Source organism: Panulirus ornatus, chromosome 1 (genome assembly GCF_036320965.1).
Source record: "Panulirus ornatus isolate Po-2019 chromosome 1, ASM3632096v1, whole genome shotgun sequence".
Lineage (NCBI taxonomy): Eukaryota > Metazoa > Arthropoda > Malacostraca > Decapoda > Palinuridae > Panulirus > Panulirus ornatus.
In genome coordinates, this window is record NC_092224.1 from 25033592 (window position 1) to 25056055 (window position 22464).

At 45.4% G+C, this 22464-nt stretch overlaps 2 protein-coding genes across 2 annotated transcripts in view; one reads left to right on the plus strand and one right to left on the minus strand.

Annotated features, from left to right (window-relative positions):
- LOC139764625 (protein croquemort-like) overlaps window positions 1–19664 on the minus strand; it is a 280032-nt gene extending 260368 nt beyond the window's left edge. The window contains 1 exon segment of the mRNA XM_071691508.1: window positions 19407–19664. The gene's annotated coding sequence lies outside the window, so the exon portion shown is untranslated.
- The window catches only part of LOC139764693 (thyroid transcription factor 1-like), a 99296-nt gene that overhangs the window by 17407 nt on the left and 59425 nt on the right, over window positions 1–22464 (plus strand). The window lies entirely within an intron of this gene.

A 22464-nucleotide genomic window follows, 5' to 3' on the forward strand; every position in this document is an offset into this window, starting at 1 on the left:
ATGCATTGCTAAGCCAGTGGTGCCTTATCTTCCACCATACGGCACAATCTTCGTGAAGTGCTGAAATCATCACTAAACGTTACATTTCCTTCACACCAAATGGAGCACTTTTTATCAATCACAAAGCGTTACACCGATTCACCTGACTGTACACTCTTCACAGAGCGACGCGCCACTGCACTAAACAGTTCACTGGTCATAGAATGTTGCATAGATCAGTGATACACTGGAAACATACCTGCACTGGTACAGCCTCCATTAACGAGAGGTGATAGTTTGAACCCCTCAATTATCATTCTATTACTCTGACTTCCCTCGTGTCTCGTCTTCGCTTCTCTCCTGAGCTACCACTTTCTTAAGCATGTTGAGTCCTCTATGTAATCATCAGTATGGCTTTCATTAGGCGAGACCACCGACCTCATCCTCTCTATGTTACTAATGTCTCGTCATCCTTTTTGAGAGACTCCTGTGAACCATGTGTAGCCCTTGATACATCAAAAAATTCTGATAGTGTGTGGTACTGGGGTCGACTCTTCCTTCTTTTGGCTGTCCTTCTGCAATATGCTCTCTCATATATAGCGTCCTCTCTAACGGGTCTACCTCCTTAGTTGTTGACGGATCAGCCTATATCTCTCCCTGTCAAAAGCGTTGTAATAGGGTTTTAGCCTTTCTCCTGTGCTGTTCCTCCTCTTCAACAGATAATTGAATAAAATGATACAACTATTTTCGTTTCGTTTGACCAAACCTGCCTTTACAAAGTTGGCCTTGAAAAGCGTAGTCGTAACCTATGGTAGGCACAAGCCTGTGAAGTCTTAATGCTTCAAAATCACAGTTTCTTCTTATTTCTCTCCGTAAAATCTCACACAAATTTCCCCTTAAATGATGGATCCGCAATTTCAGCAAAGCACAATGAATATATCTTTTCTCACGGTAATATCAAATCTTCCTAGAAAACCCCACGTCACACATATAACACCCCTACCTCCACGAAACTCTGGGAGTCTTGTTCAGATGCTGAAATTTTATTCGTTTATTCTCCTCTGAAAAGTTATTCTGATCTCATACATGAGGAGATTCCAACTCGATATACATACGGAGGTAGTTGAACTGAAGTAATTCCCCTCTCACTCTGATCTCAAGACTAGATCCACTTGCTCTGAGCTGCACTGCTGGTCATCTTTTCCCTCTTTTTGTAGAAACCATTCCAGTTTCTGCAAATGAAATGACTGCCTTTGTGCCCCCACCATTTGCTAGACCGACCACGTAATCAGCAAGCTACTGCGTCACTTGATTACTGTGTGGTCTTTGGCAGCTCAAAGGTGTGTGCATAGTGATCGTTTCTTTCCCTACACCTCTAAACTCTGAAACTTTTTAACTTTCTTTTTTTTGAATAGCTAATGACCTGCACATTTCTAAAACTCAGATTTTCCATTTCATCGACGGATGCTGTCTGTTATCGATGAGCGTTCCGGAACCTTCCGCGCATGAGCGTATGATTTTCATGTGAATTCACGATTTTAAATCTATTACCCGAATTCAGATGACTCTCCTTCCCATACAGTTTTAATCTTCAAACCACTCTGGATTCCCTTTTTTTTGGAGCATATTAGAAATCACGGTTATACCCTCATGGTATAACATCTACTCCACTTGGTATAACGGATATATTCACCTTCGTTTGTTTACACTCGTGTAAGGGGTCTCAGGATGAAATGCATTGGCTGTATCGTGGTCTTCTCTCTCAGCCATTTTCGAACATTTCACAGTGACGAACATACTGGGTGTACGAATGGCACAGTCCGAGGAATACAAAGCGGGAGAATACTCATGAGTACTTACGACAAACTTGACGCATAGGCAGAACTAGAGAGTAGCGCTTAGTGCAATACGCTGACAGCATCTGATGGTTTCAGGCCGTACCATGTACTAAGTAGAACCAGCATTGCTTATTTTCTCAGAGAGAGAGAGAGAGAGAGAGAGAGAGAGAGAGAGAGAGAGGTGGTCACACAGTCTTGGCGTCACGCTTGACCACTAGCAGCTAACTGGAGAGCTCTTTGCAAGGGCCCCAGAAGTGTGCAAGGATTATGACAACACGAGATGGGACATCCTCCTCCCGCCACACCAGCCAGCATCAGCCACCCACTTCAGGATTATTTAGACCTAACCCGACCGCTGTCTGGACGCGTGTCGTGAGTATTACGAGTGAGACTTCATTTGGCTTCTTGTCAACGTCTTCTGAGCCTAACAAAAACGGAGGAACTTCCCAGCATCATTCATCAAAGTAACGACAAAATCCTAAATGTATCCACATGATTAGAATCACCAGCTTCTCGACCACAGAAGCTGGTCATGGAGGCCTGGTGGCGGTATGGGACAGCGCTGGTTGGTCTGGACAGCGTCTGAGCTAAAGCTCGTCCTGAACATGACCACACACGACACTTTGACGGAGATCGAAGATCTTTTTTTACCACAACAGACAGTCAGACGTGACACATCGACCATGGAACCCTCGGGGCTATCACCTGCTCACGCTGGAAATCGTTGAAATTCATAAAATAACGTATCGTTTCTCATCTCGCCGAGCGGCGAGGACACCCAGTCAAGAAACTCCACTTCAAGGTTGATCGTTCCCTCACTCGGGGCTCAGTGGGTCAGCTGGGTCGTCCCTATGGTTTTTGTCGATCGGTTTAGTCGTTTCTATGGTCTCTGTGGCTCAAATGGGTCGTTTCTATGGTCTGTGGCTCAGTTGGGACGTCTCTGTGGTCTCTGTAGCTTAGTTGGGTAGTCTCTATGGTCTCTGTGGCTCACCTGGGTCGTCTCTATGGTCTGTGGCTCAGTCGAGTCGTCTCTGTGGCTGAGTTGGGTAGTCTCGATGGTCTCTGTGGGTCAGCTGAGTCGCCTCTATAGTTTCTGTTGCTCAGCTGGGTCATCTATATGGTCTCTGTGCTATGAGTTGCCTGTCACGCACCGCCTGACACGTGTAGCTAGATGGTTGACTCACGTATGTGGGAGGTGCTTCTAGGATGGGTGGGTTCTGTTCACGGAGACTTACTGGTGAGCATTTGTGACATTCCCTCCCGGAGCCTCCACACGTAGCCATACCCATACAGGGAAGCACACAGGCGTGGACGCACCACAAGGTCATACGCATACGAGGAGTTACGTACAGAAAATATTTGAGTTCCGGAAGTTCGGTAAACATGTACACGCCTTCCAGTACACACACACACACACACACACACACACACACACAATTACAACCCTCGTAGTGCAACGGTTTGCGCTTCGAACCGCCAATCTAACAGACCCAGGTCCGAACCTCGGCCGGGACAACCTGCTGCTTATAACGAACCCAGCCAACCCAAAACCAAGCCATCCTTCCCCTGTAGAGCCGGTCGATACATGACTACCTGGGGCGTGTATATGTTCGTGTATGTACATAAGGTAAATACATGGTATATGTACGGGGTTAAGAGACCGGGGGAGGGGCACGAGTATACAAATCTCTCCCCAAATCACATAAACAGTAGTTACAGTTCCTCATAATGAGACGGTCAAGAGGCAGATGACAGCAAACCAGGACCTACCTCACAGTACAGGGCGATAGGTCGCTCCACTCACACGTTCTTCCTGTTACAGGTCTGCCTCACACATCCCTCACTTCATAACCTCCTCCACTTATGGCTCTCCCTCCCCTCACAGTACCCTCCCCTCATGGCCCCCATCCCCTCACAGCTCCCTCCCCTCACAGTACCCTCCACTCATGGTCCCCATCCCCTCACAGCTCCCTCCCCTCACAGTACCCTCCCCTCATGGCCGCCATCCCCTCACAGCTCCCTCCCCTCACAGTACCCTCCACTCATGGTCCCTATCCCCTCACAGCTCCCTCCCCAAACAGTACCCTCCCTCATGGCCCCCATCCCCCTCACAGCTCCCTCCCCTCAAAGCTCCATCCCTCTACGAAGCTCCCTCTCCCCCCCTTCGCAAGTCCTCCCCTCCCTCGTAACTCCATCACATCACCCTCCCCTTGGTTCCCCCAGGGGTCGCACATCCCTTCCCTTCCCCGCCTATACAAATCAGCGGCCGCAGATGGTAGTGATGTTAATATCGTGTCAGGATCGACAGTTGGGGGGGGGGCGGTCTGATGGTCGGCTCGGGGGTGGGAAGGAGGAAAGGGGAAAGAAGAGAGAGGGAGGGAGGGGATAAGGGGAGGAGGGGGTATTACTAGGGGGTAGCAGGAGGGAAGGTGAGAGAGCGAGAGGGGTGAGGAGATATGTATATTTCAACGCTTTACTTGGCGTTATATGAGACTTATTTACGTTTGCTGGGGGGAGGGGAGAAGGGGTAGGTAGTGGGTGGCTTAGGGGGATGCCTGCGGGGGGGAGGGAAGTCCGGATGTGGATGATGGAGGGAACGGAGGGTCCAGACGTGGATAGAGCAGGGGTATGAGGCAGGTAGGTAGGCAGGGAAAGGCTTGACCTTATAATCTTAAGCGTCGATAATTCTTTTTAAGATAACTTCAAATAATTCTAAAGTGATCGCTTAAGATTCTGGATAGAGTTCATCGCTGTACGACGAGGGCAGAACTGAACAGACTCATCGTTAAACATTCTGCTGATGTTCAACGGTGCCATAGTTTAGTCCTGAAAATCATGTTGGACAGCAGCGACAAAGCAGAAAATCATGTTGTTCAGAATTTACAACCGTGATAAGGTTGAACAGCGCTGAGCACTGTTGAACACTGAACCGAACGCCACGAAGAACAACGCTGAATTCACTGTATGAATAACACTGAATAAGGTGTTGGGATTACCAGATATGTGTCATTACTGTAAGTGATAACTATGTGTGTTCTACGAGGGGACGAGAGGGTGAACGCCTGGGGTGGGTTTGGGCTGATTGCCGCGCCCAAGATTCGAACCAATGCTGACCCGACTCTGGACGGGCCCGCGGTTGACAGCCGAGCCCAAGGTTCGAATCAATGCTGACCCAACTCCAGGACGGGCCCGTGCTTACTCATGGTGTGTGTGTGTGCTCTTTGCTTTAGGTCACTGTGTCATCTTCCCTCTCGGCTTTTCCAACGTTCTCTCCTTCCCTAAGCCTCTCATCTATCCTACATGCATTTTATTCCGTCCAGGTAACTCCTTTAACTATCCCTTACACCTATGGCTTGTCTTCAGGATCTTTCTCATCTTATTGCCCCCATCCCTTCTTCCTCTCACTATCACCTCTGTCTGCCCGCTGTATCTTTCCCCTCTATTCTCCTTCTTGAGTTATCCCATGTCACTCCGTCTCTTTCTGGGGTCTTTCCTACGTCTTCTTCTCCAGTAAACATTTCACTATCCGTCGTCCTTGCGACTATCCAGGAGGTCTTCCCCAACCCTCCCTCCCTCACTAACCCAAATCCGTCCCCCTCTCACTATTTCCTCATCCCTTGGACTATTCCTCAGGTAACCTCAAAACCTCGCTCCCTCACTACCCTCAGCGTTCCTCCTCTCACTAACCCCTACCCCTTTAGCTGCCTCCTTATCCCTCCGTCCCCCCCTTCCATTGCCATTCCCTACCCCGCTCCCCTTGAGCCCCATACGCCTCACCAGCAACCGACACTTCTAATCCCTGAGAATGACGGAAGTCGAGGGACGGGTGTCTGGCTGGCTGGCTACCCGACGGGTTGGGTTTTAGGATGATGATGTCGATGGTTCGCCGTCGTTCCCACGTCTTGACGCTCCTCGTTATTACCCTGCTAGATTCGAGGCGCTGTGACGCCCCTCGCATTTTATACTCGTGGTGTTGCGTTACGTCAGTCCGTATTAGATCACACTTTAAGAGGTGTTGCGTTGCGTCGTATTAGATCACACTTCAAGAGGTGCTGCGTCGCGTCAGCTTGTATCAGATTACACTTTAAGAAGTGTTGCGTCGCGTCAGACTGTATTAGATCACACTTCAAGAGGTGCTGCGTCGCGTCAGCTTGTATCAGATCACACTTTAAGAAGTGTTGCGTCGCGTCAGCCTGTATTAGATCACACTTTAAGAAGCGTTTCGTCGCGTCAGCCTGTATTAGATCACACTTTAAGAGGTGTTGCGTTGCGTCGTATTAGATCACACTTCAAGAGGTGCTGCGTCGCGTCAGCTTGTATCAGATTACACTTTAAGAAGAGTTGCGTCGCGTCAGCCTGTATTAGATCACACTTTAAGAAGCGTTTCGTCGCGTCAGCCTGTATTAGATCACACTTTAAGAAGTATTGCGTCGCGTCAGCCTGTATTAGATCACACTTTAAGAGGTGCTGCGTCGCGTCAGCCTGTATTCGATCTCCTTCTTAAAGTGCGTATCAAGAACCTCTCGTTCACTCTGTCAAGTGTTTCTGTGTAGTTGGGTCTTAAGCACAAGAGTTCTGAACCCTTACTGTGGGTCCTATTCTGTCGGTCTGTCTGTTCAGAGTTAAGCATGAGGCTGTGGTCTGTCCTCCTGTGAGGAGGTATGTCCGGCTGTTGAATAATTTTAATGTGTATGTCCAAGACATGTGTCGTCCCACATGGGAGTATCTGGTATTCATGATACACATTCATACATGATCTTTCTTTCTTTTAGAGAACCATATATAGATAGATGGGTGAGGGGATTTTACTAAAAGGCAGGGCGTAACGCTCACCACACGTCTTGCTTGATTTACAATATTGTTTCTCTTTGTTGTTACATACGTTACATATCATCAGCCCTGGGGTCATCTGGGAGTGGCCTTAACTGTATCAAGTTTTCTCTTCAATGTTTCCATTTTGGCTCTGTGCATGTTTCTCATCTTCCCATGTAGCGCATCAAATAGTCTCCTCATCTATCTTACAATGGCTCTCTTATAATTCTGTTTGTTTTCTTCTTGTTCTACTCCTTTGTATTCGTCCAAACTTGATAACTCTGTATCTCCCTTGTCGAGAGGATTCTGTGTTGGTAATACTATCCTTCATACTTCAGTTCTTTGCAACTGTGTCTGGGCTGTACCGCTCTAGAAGTTAGAGCTTCTAGTGGGGGAGAGAGAGAGAGAGAGAGAGAGAGAGAGAGAGAGAGAGAGAGAGAGAGAGAGAGAGAGAGAGAGGATGAATGGAAGTGAGGGTTTCCTACCGCGCCAGACCACCTCCCTGCAATTCACAAGAGACATTTCGTCAGCACCAGTTCGCTGGCCTCAAAGTACTCACGTCAGATAGCTTTCCCTAGTTTACTCGATCTATTTACTCGTGCCGGCTCCGACCCACGGCCGTGGAGAGAGGCGTTTTACCCCCGGCCTGAGCCAGGGATGAAGTGTCGCTGTCCCTTCGGGGAAGGGCTGTGGTACAGCTGTGATTCATGAATATTCTCCAGTCAGAGAATGAACCCACTTCGAAGCCTCGTAATTAATTACCATGAGGAGAAGTGGCGGATGGTTATAGGACGAAAGGAATGGTGGCGCGTGGTTATAGGACGATAGGAGTAATAGTGGTTATAGGACGACAGGTGGCTCGTGGTTATAGGAATATTAGAGTGGTAGTAGGAAGCAATAGGACTCCTGTCATTTGTAGTGAAATAATCTATGCATTTCCAGCTACTGGAATTCCAGGGAAGTATGCCATTCATCTGAGGACGTATTGACCCCAACCTAACCTTTCCAGTAATGGAAGGTTCATTCCCACTGACCCTGACATCTATATGCTATAAGGAAAGGAGAAGATTTAGTGGCTAATTGTTGGGAAAGAGCAAGAAAGAAAAGGGATATCTTTATGGGATAGGGACGATGGCATGCGAGTGGGAAGGGTGAGAGCTACAGAAAGGGTGCAGGGTTGGAGCTGGAGAGTTAGACAGTGGCAACAGGAGGTACAGGTACAGCGCTCAGAAGCGAAATTACCAAAAAATGAAATGAGGACGACCGCCACCTGTCATGCCACACTGACATCCTCCGTCGTCTGCTGATCCGTCTGTTCGCTGTCTTTGTCACCTGTATCCTCTCGTTAGTGACGTCTCGTTAAGAACAGACAGTAGCAAGATGGGAAGCGTTCTTGGAGAGTAAAGATAATTTCTCTTCTTTCTTTACTCAGTCCGCTGCTGACGGCGTCGCATTGTGCACCAGCACCCACCTCACATGGTTTAATGATAAGATCACCAGCATGAACGATGAACATAACCTGAAGAAATTATTTCTCTTTAACTAAAGATAATTCATCTGCTGGCAGTACTAGACGGAAAATATTTGCCCAATTTCTACAAAAGTGAGAAAAAATAGGTAGGGAACAGATAGGGGAAGAATGTGTGTGTGTGTGTGTGTGTGTGTGTGGGATGGGATGGAGCGAACTGGAATGATGTAGTATACAGGGGTCGATGTGCTGTCATTGAACTGAATAAGGGCATGTAAAGCGTTCGGGGTAAACCACGAAAAGGTCTGCTGGGACCTGGTTGTAGACAGGGAGCTGTGCTTCTAGCTAGACAGCTAAGAGAATGGATGCGAGCGGATGCTGCCTTTCTTCGACTGTTCCTGGCGCTACCTCATCAACGCTGGAAATGGCAATCAAATATGAAAAAAATATGGGCTTTCTCCTCTTTGAAGAGTATGAACCAACCATCTTGAAACACAGATTGAAGACAGAGAGCCCAGAAGCGATATTACCAAAATAAAATGGCAACCAAGAATAGTAAAAAAAAAAAGAAAATCGTTCCCTCAAGATAGCCTGAGCCACACTGAGGTGGGATGCTAGTGCTCACATCGTTCGAAACAATAGTTTCAGCGACAAGATGTAGGAGGATGATTTCAACCTGAGAGTGTCGTATATCTTTCCCACATAATCATCCTTAATAGTATATCACTTCTGAAAATACACGGAGAAGGAGGGAGCGGACAACGATTGGATTCTGTTGATAGCTTACATCCAGTTTATTATACTTAAAACTTCTTTGGGAGTTATGCTCAAGTCATCGAGGGTGCACTGCCTGTCATGGTGCTTTACTATTTCAAGTAACATTGATACTCACAGAAAAGAGAATTTAAGGAGAAGGTTGAGCGCTTCCTGACCAGTCGCCACCAGAGGTTAACAAGGGCCATATACGAAGCGAGAGTGTGAATGACCTTAGAATCATCCTGAACATCTATGAAGGTGCTAAAGATCTTTCGATTGGTGATTACACCTTGATGATGACAAGCCTAAATGACACCTGATAATAATCGACAGTCGTAGAACCCCAGTAATAAACCAAAAAAGAAAAAAAGAAGTCAAGGATTATCACTGAAGTATCCAACACTACGTCCAATTTAGTAAATGATTTGCAAACTTGTAGAAAAAAAAAAAAACTTGTCTTGTTCTCTTCAGCACTTCAGTCTTCATAACTTTGCTCTTCAAATCTATGCAACTTCTTGACTTCTCTTCTTGTATTAGCATAGGGGATGTTCATCGCTAAACTATCATTCTGATCTTTAAACAGTTCATTTTTGTACCTAAATATTGCTGTATATTTCTTTGGCATAACAGAGTAACTTATAATCATTGAGGGTTGTTTCGAGTTCACTGGTATGGATCTATTTCGTGTGTGAAGTCTGGTGTCTAAATTCTCTCTCTTACTGTTGCTGTATATTTGGTTTACGGTCGACCTTACGAAATCGTGATCACTTGTGATTCTAGATGTCTGCTTACTTCGATCCTGTTACGAGGTTCTCCTGGAGGGAGAGATTGCGCGAGAAGGGAGGGTTAAAGTGTAGCACTTCTCACCACAGGAAAATCTATAGAGTTACGAAGACCAGGTTGTGTGGGTTATATCATGTCAACAAGTGTTACATGTGTGCGACGCAGGGAGTTTGTATGTTTGTGGATTGAAAACCAGCACCCCAGTTGTGGGTGAGGAGGAAGAGGGAAAAAGACAGTAGTAGCCCGGGGACAAAGATAAGAGAGAGAGAGAGAGAGAGAGAGAGAGAGAGAGAGAGAGAGAGAGAGAGAGAGAGAGAGAGAGAGAGAGAGCTGATAATGCCTTCGCAAAAACGGACATGTGAGCGAGCGAGAGAGAGAGAGAGAGCAAGGCTCCGTCACTCACCTTTAATAACTCGTAAAGTCATTAACATATCATAATGAAAGTTGAAGCATCAATTACTGGAGCATCGGCGGCCAAATCGCTGAAAGGGAGAGGCTGTCAAGCCCTCACAGTTGACGCCCGAGAGAAGTGGCTCTTTATTTCGGGGGTCGCAGAGAGAGAGAGAGAGAGAGAGAGAGAGAGAGCGGAAAAAAAGGAAGGACTGAACTAGGAACGGTCAAAGTGCCTGGGAACGAGCGAGTTTTCTTCATCGTTCTCACTCCAATAAATGTATCTCCTCCTGAGAACGGTGAATGGGTGTTTTCTTCCTGGTTCCTCTCAGCCTGTCTCTTTCCCTTGTCTCACAGTACTCTCTATCTCTTTTCTTCCTCTCAAGCAGCTTTTCGACTCTGTTCGTCTGTCCTTCATTGTCTATGTCTCTCTCTCTCTCTCTCTCTCTCTTGCGGTGAGCGCTACTGAGCAGTTCTGCCATAATCTCACAATATCATCGTGGGTTACCGTGGGGAGGGACTAACACTGCACGCGTCGCTGCATCCCCCTCAGGTCCGTGTGTATTCGAGCACTACATTCCATCGCCACTTTGTAGCACTGGCATGGCTTCTGCTACCTAGTCCCCACGTCACTTCCAGGGAAAGGAGGGTTGGGGAGGGGAAGGGAGAGAAGTGAAAGGGAAGGAGGCTTAACTCCTTGAGCCTGACTGTGTAAGCTTTGGGTGTATGATGGCCGGGAGAGGTCAGAGACCACAGATCATCACGCCCTAGTACTTACTAGGAGCACCGCTGTGCTCAGTGATGATATCGTGGTTCTCAAAGACTATGCCGTAGTGGCAGATGACCCCAACCATCGATGTCGTGCTCAAGGGTCGTGCCGTGGCAGTCACAGACTGTGCGGCCGTGCTTATGGGGTTGTGCCGCCGTGCTCAAAGGCCGCACCAACGCAATCGACGGGTTAAGCGGAGGAAAGGAGGGGAGAGGGATGGCACGACAAGCCAATACACCAATTATGTAGTTCGGGGGCGAGATAATTGTCCTCAACAGCCTCCCCACAAGATCGAGTGTCCGCTAAAGGCTAATGGCATTCTAGGCCTTCAGGGGGCGTGTGCGTTACTCTGGTGATTGTCTCTTTATTGACACTTTGATGAGGCGCGTGCCATGACGAATAATAATTGATGAATTGATGGGTGGATGTGAAGGGGAGGGTCGGGGGGGGGGACTTCTGGGTTTGTTTGGGGGAGGACTGGGGAGAAATAAGGGACCTTAGGGTAGGGTGGAGGCTGGGGGAGGTAAGGGAGAGGGAAGGAAGTTCCGTCTTTAGGGAGAGTGAAGAGTGTTGTTAAGGGAGACGCGGAGTTCCGGTAGGAATGTATTACTCCCTGGAATGTTATGAAACTCAGCGACTGGCTCTTATCTCATGATGGGATGACTATAGTCAATTGACGGTCGTGGCCCCTGCCATCTTCAGAGCGTTTCACGGGATGTGGTACGAGTCTTTGATTTCGAATCCTCGTTCCCTTTTTTTCATCTCTGTTTCTCTCTGTTCTCTAACGCCTAGTTTCCTTTCCAGTCGGTCCTTTGAGGTAGCCTTTGACGTTGCGACATCTCCCTCTTATCCTATATACAGTGGTGTCCCTCAGGATTCTGTCCTATTGCCTAGCTTCTTTCCCTTTCCCATACCGATTTTTCCTCTACGTCCGAACCTATCCGCTCATACGACTATGATTCCATTGTACATGATTCAACTCACCTCCCCTTCCTTCCTCACTTTGATACTTGTTCATTTTCTCGCACTGTTCATAGTTCCTCACTTGGTTTGGAGCAGTGCATCATTTCTGAGATGGGAAACAATTTCCTAGTTAAGTTCAACAGCGCAACCAAGTTGTTCTAACTTTATCTCGCTCAAAATTTCCTTACATTTCAAATCATTCAATTTCAAAACACTAAAATTCAACCTTGCTGTAACATAAACATGCTGGCATAACCATATTCGGCAATAGTTCTTGAAAACCCGAAATAACATCAGAAAACCTATTTACCAAAAGCTGGGAGTGTTGTATACATAATGTGATAATTTTTCATGTGAATAGCTACTTCATATCTACAGGGGTCTTATTCGCCCCCAGTAAAGAGTACTGCTCACATTTCTAGTGTGGATCTCCCTCCTCCCTCTATTACCTAGAATGGAATCAAAAGCCGTCATCACCAGTTTTCCTGTGATGTCCTCTCTTCAATCACCCCTTTCCGTCTACCGTGATATTGCTGCCCCTCTCTCTTTACTATACGTTTTGGCCACTGCTCTTGTGAGTTGTCTGTGTGCGTTCCAGCCACGAAGGCTGGTTGCGCAAGCTACGCTTCCTATAGTTTCTCTGTGGAGACTAGAAGTATAAGGATTAACCGTTATGAGTCCTTCTTTCCTTATGCACTGAAGCTATGGAATCGTTTTTCTCCTTTCTAGCTTTCCCTCTTTCTGTAAGCTTTCCGTATTTCAAGAGTTAGTGTACAAACACCTAACGAACATATACATATACATATATATATATATATATATATATATATATATATATATATATATATATATATATATATGGTATGCGAAAGGTGGGTGGTGGACAGATTAGAAAAAGTAGCAAATGGTGTAATGTGGAATGAAGAAGTTGCAAGTGAAAGAGAAAAGAGAGGCGTTTGGGCGGAACTTACTAGGAAGGAATACAAAAGATTGGGAGATGTGTAAAAGAAAGCGACAGGACATCAAGAGGAAGGCGCAGGGTTTGATAAAGAGGGCAAATGAGAATGGGCTGAGCGAGTATCAATATACTTTAGGAAGAATAGGATGATGTTTTGAAGAAGCAAATAATGTACGAAAAACAAGAACAAATGGGAACTTCGGTGAAGGGGGTAAAAGGGGGTGGTGAGGGAGGTAAATGTGCGAGTCTTGGAGAGAGTGGCGAGCATGCTGATTGTGGGGGATGAGGGGGCCTGGGAAAGTAGTCACTCGTTGTTTGCTGATATCACAGCACTGGTGTTCGAGCGAGAAAACGGCAGATGTTGGTGAAAGAGTTTGGAAGTGTGTGTGAAATGAAGCTGAAAATACATGTGAATAAAGTCAAGGTTATTAGGTTTAGCAGGGTTGAAGGACAGTTTAGTTGGGGGTGCGAGTTTGAATGAAAAAAGAAAAGGAGAAAGTAAAGTGTTTTAGATACCTTGGAGTGGACATGGCAACCAATGGAACCGTGGAAGCTGAAGTGAGTCGTAAAGTGGGGAAGGAGGCGAAGGTTCTGGGAGCGCTGAGGAATGTGTGGAAAGAGCGTTATCTGGGAAGATAAAAATCCTTGCATATGTATGCTAGGCGTGGACTAGATAAAGCTGTGCGGAGGAGCGTGGAGGTGTTGGAAATGCAATGTTTGATGTCAAAATGTGATGCAAGATGGTTTCATCATGTAATTAGTGAAAGGGTAAGAGAGATGTGTGATTATAAAAAAGAGTGCGCTTGAGGGTGCTGAAGAGGGTGTGCTGAAGTGGTTTGGACATATGGAAGAAAGTTTGACAGAGGATATATTTGTCAGATGTGAAAGGAATAAGGAGAACAAGGAGACCTGAGTGAAGATGTAAAGATAAAATGAAAAAGATTTTGAGGTATCGGGACCTATGATACATGCAAGAGGGTGAAAGGCGTGCAAGGTATTGAGCGAATTGAAACAATATGGTATACTGGGGTCGACGTACTGCTAATGGACTGAACTAAGGCATGTGAAGCGTCCGGGGTAAACCATGCAAAGGTCTGTGGTTTCGCTGCATTATACATGAAAGCCTGAGAATGAATGTTAGTGGATGCGGCCTTTCTTCGTCTATTCCTGGTGCTAACGCGGGAAATAGCAATCAAGTATGATATGTATATATATATGGTGCAATGAGACGAATGACGTATTTTGCGAACGTGTTTCAAGGTGACAGGAGCAGTCGCCTTGCATCCCTACGGGGTGGCTGACAGTGACAACACCGAGGTGCGAGTCGCCCCAGGACCTCCCTCTAACGCCATCACCTTCTTCTGCAGGATCATCAGATCTCCGTGTCCCAGAACGAATTAAGAGGATCCCAAAAAATCTCACGTTAAGGTCCACTTTCCTGGCTCATCTGTTGCCCCCCTCTCTCTCTCTCCCCCAACCTTTCCCTCTACTCTTGCCCCAACCGCTTGCAACTCCCCTCCTCTCCCCTTGCCTTCCTCCACCTTCCAATACTCAAAGCTGCTTACGGTGGACTGTAACAAGTTTATTTAGTAAAAAACTGTAATCCTCGGTACAGCTGGTCCCGGTACACCATGACGCAAATATTCTGTTGATTCTTGCGAACTCCTCGTGTGACCCCGTGCCTCCGTCTCTGTTTCTCTATCGCTAAACTAGTGCACAAATCTAGCACGTATTATCATACCTACATATGATATGTAAATATATTCTTAGCAGATGATTAATTAAAAAGCCATTCGTGAAGTTTGTTGGAGGTGCGTCTTATTGCTAATTACCTGCGAGGGAAGGATTATCTGCAATTAACATTCGTGAGGAGCAGCAAGTTGCTGAAGACCAGATTATGGATGCAGACGGGGGGAAAGGGGAGGAGGGGAGGGGGTGTTGGGGGTAGAAGAAGGCGGTAGTAGGGGAAACGGGGGGAGAGAGAGAGAGAGGGGTGAGGAAGATAAGCGAGGGAATGAGGAACTGGGGGTAAGAAAAGGGAGAGGAGGAGGAGGAGAGATGGAGAGCGAGTGAACAGAAGGCAGTTGGGAGAACAAAAAACAAACAAAAGCAAAGCGAGTGTCTTCGAAAGATGTGAGAGGAGAGAGAGGTGTGAGTGAAGAAGCGAGCCGGAAGAGGGGGAGAGGTCGCATAGGAAGAAAAAAGGAGAGAGAATAGGGGAGACGTGCAGGGGAACGTATTGTAGGAAGGTGCAGGAAAAAGGCAGAGGCGAGGACAGGGTAAAGTACAATCTAAATTAGCAGACACATGAATGGTAAAGTTGGGAGTATGTGGCGGTGGTGGTGGTGGCTATGGTGGGGGTAGCGTTGGTGGCGGTATGTGTGTGTGTGTGGGTGGGTGGGTGTGTGTGTTGGTGGCTATTGTGGTGGTGGCTGTGGTGGTGGTTTTGGTAGCGATGATGGTGGTGGTGTGTGTGTGTGTGTGTGTGTGTCGGTGGCTGTGGTGGCTGTTGTAGGGGTGATGGTCTAGGTCGTGGGCCACAGTTTTGAACGATTATGGTCAAGAAAATCATAAACGCATGTTGGATGGCGTCATACAGGATATGATGATGATGGAGAGTATTAGATTCCGCCAGAGTAAACGTGACTAGATGCTCTTTGATGATAGTATTAGAAGATGATGGGGTATAAGATGATTCTATATGGTGTTAGAACCTTAAGAGAGAAGAAACTGGTCACTGTGGTGAGCAAATTTTAGAATTTGCTGGAGGATTTTAGTGTTAGACGATAGATAGTAGATGATGCAACCACAGGTTGTGGTGGAAGGATGTAGTAATGATGCAGCCACGGTAACCAGTTCAGTAACGTCAATGTTTCCGAGTTTATTATTACGTATACCTATTGACTAGTAGACCATTAAACCCTGGAGCACAATGGCGAGAACCTGAGCACGACGGTATGATCCACTAGCACAAGATGAACCTTGGGCGCAATTGCCTCTCCGTTTGACTTGACCCACAATGGTCAGGTTGTCTTACCCAAAGGGCCGTGTAAAAGGATTCTTCTGTCATGCTCTAGTGTCATACCGTCATGCCCTAGGGTCGTACCGTCATGCTCTAGTGTCATACCGTCATGCCCTAGGGTCGTACCGTCATGCTCTAGTGTCATACCGTCATGCCCTAGGGTCGTACCGTCATGCCCTAGTGTCATACCGTCATGCCCTAGGGTCGTACAGTCGCGTTTTAAGGTCTAATGTCCCGGAAACATCATAAGTATACCTGATTTACACCATTCTCATGAGGAACCTTTCATACAAACCGTAACAACTGATTTGTGACGTTTTTCCTTGGCAAGTTTATTGTGCCGCACATGCTCATCGTGTGAGCGGTAGCACAAAGGATTACAGAGGTCACAAAGGCTCTTTTTCCTACCCCAATGGATTACTGTTGCGTAGGTTGTTACGAAGTTGGGTCATTATATAAGCTGCATTACATACATTACATAGTTTCATGTGGTAAATCTTACCGACTAGATGCAAAAATGGATACAAACTTAACATTTCAGGTATCTTGTCATTAACATAAGGTGTTGTGACATTTCTTGCGGCGTTTGTTTAGAACTGTCCCTAAAATGCTCTATTTTTTCACATTGTAAGACATAGTGTTCCAGTATATATCCATATCTTTGGCCACAAATTTTACAATTCACGTGTAACACCTCCAGATAAGCCAAAGCGCCAGTAGTACCTATAGCCTAGAATCAATCTAACAATGACGACATCTTGTCATTTGATGATCTCATAACTATCTCCACCCACATGTTCTACTCTACCAGCGCTTCCATTTCTCATAAACACCTAAGGATATGATAGCTATAGTTAACCGCTTCACCGTACCTGCACGAGAGTCAGATGTCCCAAATACCTTAGTGGTACAAAATCCTGAGGTAGTAATTGTCCCTATCCCTGACCTCACAGCTGAGGAAAATAATGCTTTCCCCTTTGGTACACACGTCGACCTCCTCGTCCACCCACAACTTGGAAGCGACGTAAGAAGAGTTATCGAAGGTTTACTTAATCATACCCTCGGTGGCGGCTAATGGGGGTTGAGTTTACGGTGTGGACCTCATATGGCACTTGTTTGGTGTGGGGGATTACGGGTAATTAGACGGAGATAATGGCGCCACCCTCCACTGGTGACGGGGGACGCCAGGCCGCCCGTGCGCTGCTGAGTCGCTTGGCTCTGGCCTGCGCTCCCGCACCACCAACACCACACGACTGTCAACACGTCTTGGCCGCTGTAATAAACCGGGCGTGAGGTCGATGGGAGTGGCGGAGTCAATAGTGCTGGTGTGCACAAACAGATAGTTTATGAACGCGTACAGAAAACAGGACTATGATAAGGATTCTATTTGTTACAAATCAGGTGGACGGTGTGTGCGAATGTTGTGGGCAACGACGTAAAGAAGTCCTTTTAAAATCATGCTAAGGACAATTTGTTTGGGGGGGGATACAAATCCTTACTTTATGAAATGTAATCAAGAGTCGAAAGTGACGAAAATGATCTGGCGAATATTTCTTATCACGTTCTTTTGGACTTTTATAAAAGTTTATGTTTTAATGTTTGAACATTGGAGCGTCCTGATCATTTGAATACCGCTCCATGCTGGTGTTGTTTATAGTATCAGGTATGTATAGAACTGGCAGGGTTAGTCAGAAATAAACATCGATTATGAGACCGATTTTCAGAATATTGTGTAAGACGAACCAAGCACATCTTGCTTATCGCCACCGACCCTTCTCTGCTGGTACACTTACGTCGGTCAAAAAGTTTCAAGTTTTTCCCGCTGGTTCAGTGCTTTGACCAGCGCTTCTGACAAGATGTGTGAGTAAAACACTTAAGCATTCTGGGTACAGTTATTCGCTTGCCTAGCGCCGGGAGTGTTCAAGCAGCTGTTCGAGTTGTTTCTAATTGTGTGAAGAGCTCTCAGTGAAGAGAGTTTGGGACTTTTTTTTTTTTTTTTTGCGTGGGTTAGTGTTTCTATACCTGCTTCGAACATCTGAGATCGACTCTCTGGAGTTCATGTGGTCCGGTACCTTAGGGTTTCGAATCGCAAGGTGAACGGCCAGAGCAAATGTGTCCAGCCAGGGGAAATTCATGCCTGTTACTGTATGGCTGAGGGAGTTTAACATGGAATACGGAGCCTTATGTCGCCGTGTTACGGTAACGAGTGGGTAACGATGATGAATTGTATTGTCCTACTGTGGGTTAAAAAGATTTACTGTCGATGATCAATAACTATCGTCAAAACACCACAATGGACCATTATGATACCATCAAATGATATATATATATATATATATATATATATATATATATATATATATATATATATATATATATATAAACTATATCTAATCGTAAGAAACAATGATTAACCTTAAACTCAGTATGGTAAAGCACAAAAAGAAAACCCAACCAGAATGAACCGTACACAAACCATATCTAAACCTAATCTAACTCTCTTCAAACCGCAATAAACCAAAACATTACGTAACAAACCATGAAAAACGAGACAGCTGACGACGGCTACCCAAGACCCGGGCTTAGGGTAGAGACGAGACGGTGGCACCCTTCACGTGTTGGCCACAAAGGTAACCATCGAGGCCTTCCTGGGTTTTAAGAACAACGCTACATATGCTGCCTCATGATTACCCAGTTACTTAAAGAAATGACACCTGTCGCAGACGTGTGCTTTTGTGCTGTCCCTCGCCCACCGCTCACGAGTACGTACATGACAACAGATGGCATATGTTTGGCGATTTATAAACGTCATTTCTTAGGATGTCAACTCTAGCCATGGATAGATATCATGATCAGCTTTTAGTTTATCTGGCGGTAGTTGAGAACCAGCCATTGATACTAGATGTAATGAAAGATAATGATCGACAGTGGTGCTCCGAGCGATAATTAGGTCATTAAACCTTCTCTGCTAATTTTGAGGAGGCAGTTAATCGGCTGCGATGCCTCTTACAGTAATAACGAGTCGGTACTGTGACACGACCTAAAGATTGACAATGGTTGGCCGTGGCGTCACCAGGGGTAATTGCTGGTCTGGCCTTTGACGCCTCACACCAGGGAGACACAATGGTCGACCACAATGATACCAAAGGTTAATCACGGGTCATATCCTTCCATTCTGACAGAAGGACATGATGGTGAACCATGAAAATTTGGTAATGTGTTTTACACCGTCCGTCGTAACGGGACATTACGAGGTAGTTATCACATGTTGATCATTTCAAAAAATTCTATGACGATTCGAAAACAACCATGAAGTGAGGGTACAAACATAATTCAAGTTGATCGATCAAAACTTTTCCTGTATTGATATTCTTCTAGAAAACACTAAGGGTTATTTCCACTTTGAATTACGTAAGGTTTAACTTCATAGATATATCTAACAAAATAGCACAAAATATTGTAAACTTACCTAGTATGAAAAACTTGTAAATCTACCTAGTATGAAAAACCAGAATTTTTCGAAAATCAAAAATGCTGTACCAATATAATCAATGACACAGAACAGAAAAAACAACTAAATATGGTACAGTAACATCGTGCGTATGCTTCTTATAGCACTCAATTTACACGAGATCTACGTAATTCCAAATGAAAATCTTGTCACGTACCTGATTTTCTGCGCAAATCATGATTAAACGATTGCCTGTCGCTGATGGTAACGAGAGGTGAGGGAAGAGACGAGACACGTCAAGGGGCCCACCGTTGCTTACGTAATATCCTGCTATTCTAGGCCCTTTTTCTTTTTTAGGACAGCGCTTGATGTACGCACTCTCTCCGGCACTGCAGACGTTGCTCAAGATACATTTGACCACACAACACTATAGTACATACAAACTGTCGAGCAAGAGGAACCGCGAGAAGTGGCGAACTACGTAACGAACCCCACCACATCACCACTTGATAACTCTCCCCCCAAGCAGGACTGATATACCAAAGAACCCCAACTCTCTCATCAACTTTGCCAGCTATCAAAAAGCAACATCTGACAACCTAAATCTAGTTATGTAATGCGACGGTAGGTGGCACCACCAGCGACTGTGATTCTTATGTAGTGTTTATTACTGCTTTAGCTGGAGTGACGTCTTAAGAGCTCCAAGAGGATTTCGTCAGTTTTTCTTCATAAGAGAAACTACCATTTATTGATATTCTATTGGTCTCACAAGAGATGCATATCGGTAGATAACTCTCGAGATACTTTTGATTCGTCTTGCAGGGCAGAGAAACATACTGGGAAATACAGATGGCAGCAGCAGTAACGTTTGAGGGTAACAAGTTAAATCAACGCAAAGAACGTGAATGTCTACGTGTGTATTTAGATTTAATGAGACAATGATTATTCCATAGAGTTATCAGGGAGAGGCAAATGTGTTGTGTCATCCAGTAATATGCAGTGCATATAGAGGTGTGTGTGTGTGTGTGTGTGTGTGTGTGTGTGTGTGTGTGTGGAAATTGATCATTGTTTATCGGACAAACAGTATTCATTTCTTATTTTTTGACTATAGAAAATGGGTTACGCATAATATCATTATTCCTGTTCTACCTATCTTTAGAAGTCAAAACTTTAGGTACAAATGGATAAAGACGAGTCTTAGCAAGAACTATATAAATAGAAGAAACACACATAAAATAACTACAATAATGTGCGTAGATCATACGTAATAGATTTAGTGACATCATTACACTTAACTAAAATGATCCATCATTAAACTACTACAATAATACATGTCTTGCGTGAACAAGACATAAGTGAAGCTTTAACCTGTAAGAAATGATCATGAGTTCTCTTCCTCAGCCTTGAGCGATATGTTACGTATTACGATCATCTGTGATCGCAGGACCGAATTCCGTAATATGATAGTGTCTTCTTTTTTTTCTACGATGAGTTTTTAGTTGGGTCACGCGCCGTAAGATGGCATTGGATACGTGCTTTTCGACTACACGCTAATGCGAACCTACCACAGATGCACTTCTTTGTATGTCTATCTTGCTGTGGAGTATAGGGACCCGTGTTGTTTGTACTGATAGATGTTTTAACGTCTTAACTACGTGATTGCTATTCGTGTGTTTCGGGAAGAGTTGTACACTAGTGTTGCTTCGCTTCTTAACTTTGTATGTGTGTGTCGTATATATTCGTATGTGCGTACACACACACACACACACACACACCAGGAGAGGATGAACAGCTGGGATTGGCCGTGGACAGACTGCCGCGCCCAGGATTCGAATCCATGAGGGCTCATGGTCGGCAATGGATGTACGTGAAGAAACTCATGCTTCATCCAAATGTATATATATATATATATATATATATATATATATATATATATATATATATATATATATATATATATATATATATATATGAGGAAAGTTGAAGGGAAGGTCTAAAAAAAAAAAGCAAATTAAAAATCGCCCTGACCCCCAAAAAGGGAACGTGGGAAAAAATATTCTAATTAAGACTTCACCTGAAAAGTTAGTTTATCAACTTGGGTGAAAAACTTCCTCCCCTCCTCGAGTCTTCCTCTCCCCACCGGAGGTGTACACCCAATGGTGAGGTCTGGGATGCTCCTAGAGGGGTTGGGATGTCCAAGCCCCATGTGCGTCTTGTGGGGGTTACCGCATGATGGGGCCATGAGGGAAGGAGGTTATCTACCTTCGAGTATCTGCGAGGGCGAGATTCTGTCGAGGGAGAGAGAGAGAGAGAGAGAGAGAGAGAGAGAGAGAGAGAGAGAGAGAGAGAGAGAGAGAGAGAGAGAGGAGTGAGGAGGAAGAGGAGGGGGGGCCAGGGACGGACAATAACAGACATCATTAACATATGGGTCATAAATATGTATGAGCCGTGAGTAAATGTTGACTCCTCCCAATCATTCGCTTATAGTGTACACCACACTGATCCTCCCTTATAGTGCCCATCTCCCTTATACCTACACCGTCACCACACTGATCCTCCCTTATAGTCTCCAACCCCCTTATACCTATACCATCACCACACTGATCTTCCCTTATAGTGTCCATTCCCTTATACCTACACCACGACCATACTGATCCCCCCTTACAGCTTCCTTCTCTCTTATACCTACATCACCACATTGATCTTCATTTATAACGGCCACCTCCCTTATACCTACACCGCCACACTGATTTTGACGTATAAGGTACGACTTACTAGCTACTTATACTATACATCCCGCTTATACTTACACCACTACCACGTGTACTTAAACCTTACACGTTAGTAAGACTCTCTTGTACTTATATCTAACTAGTACTCGCTTATACCGTACAAGTTCACTACTACTCACTTACATTTACACCTTACTTATACTGAGGACTGACACCCACTAATGTTTCCTTATGTATTATATCTATCCGACACTGCCTTACGCCATATACCTCACTGATGCTCAGAGATATCGTATATCTCACTGATACTCACTCATACCGTCAATCTCACTGAAACTCGCTTACACCATCCTTCTCACTGACACGCACTTATACCTTATACCTCACTAATACTCACTAATGTTCACTTATGCACTTATGTACAAATCGATGGTTCTCACCTATAATAATTTGCACCTTAATGACTCTCACTTAGACAGCACATCTTACTTTACATTCTTCGCAGTGGTGATCTCTTATTTCACCAGTGGGAGGTCCAAGGGG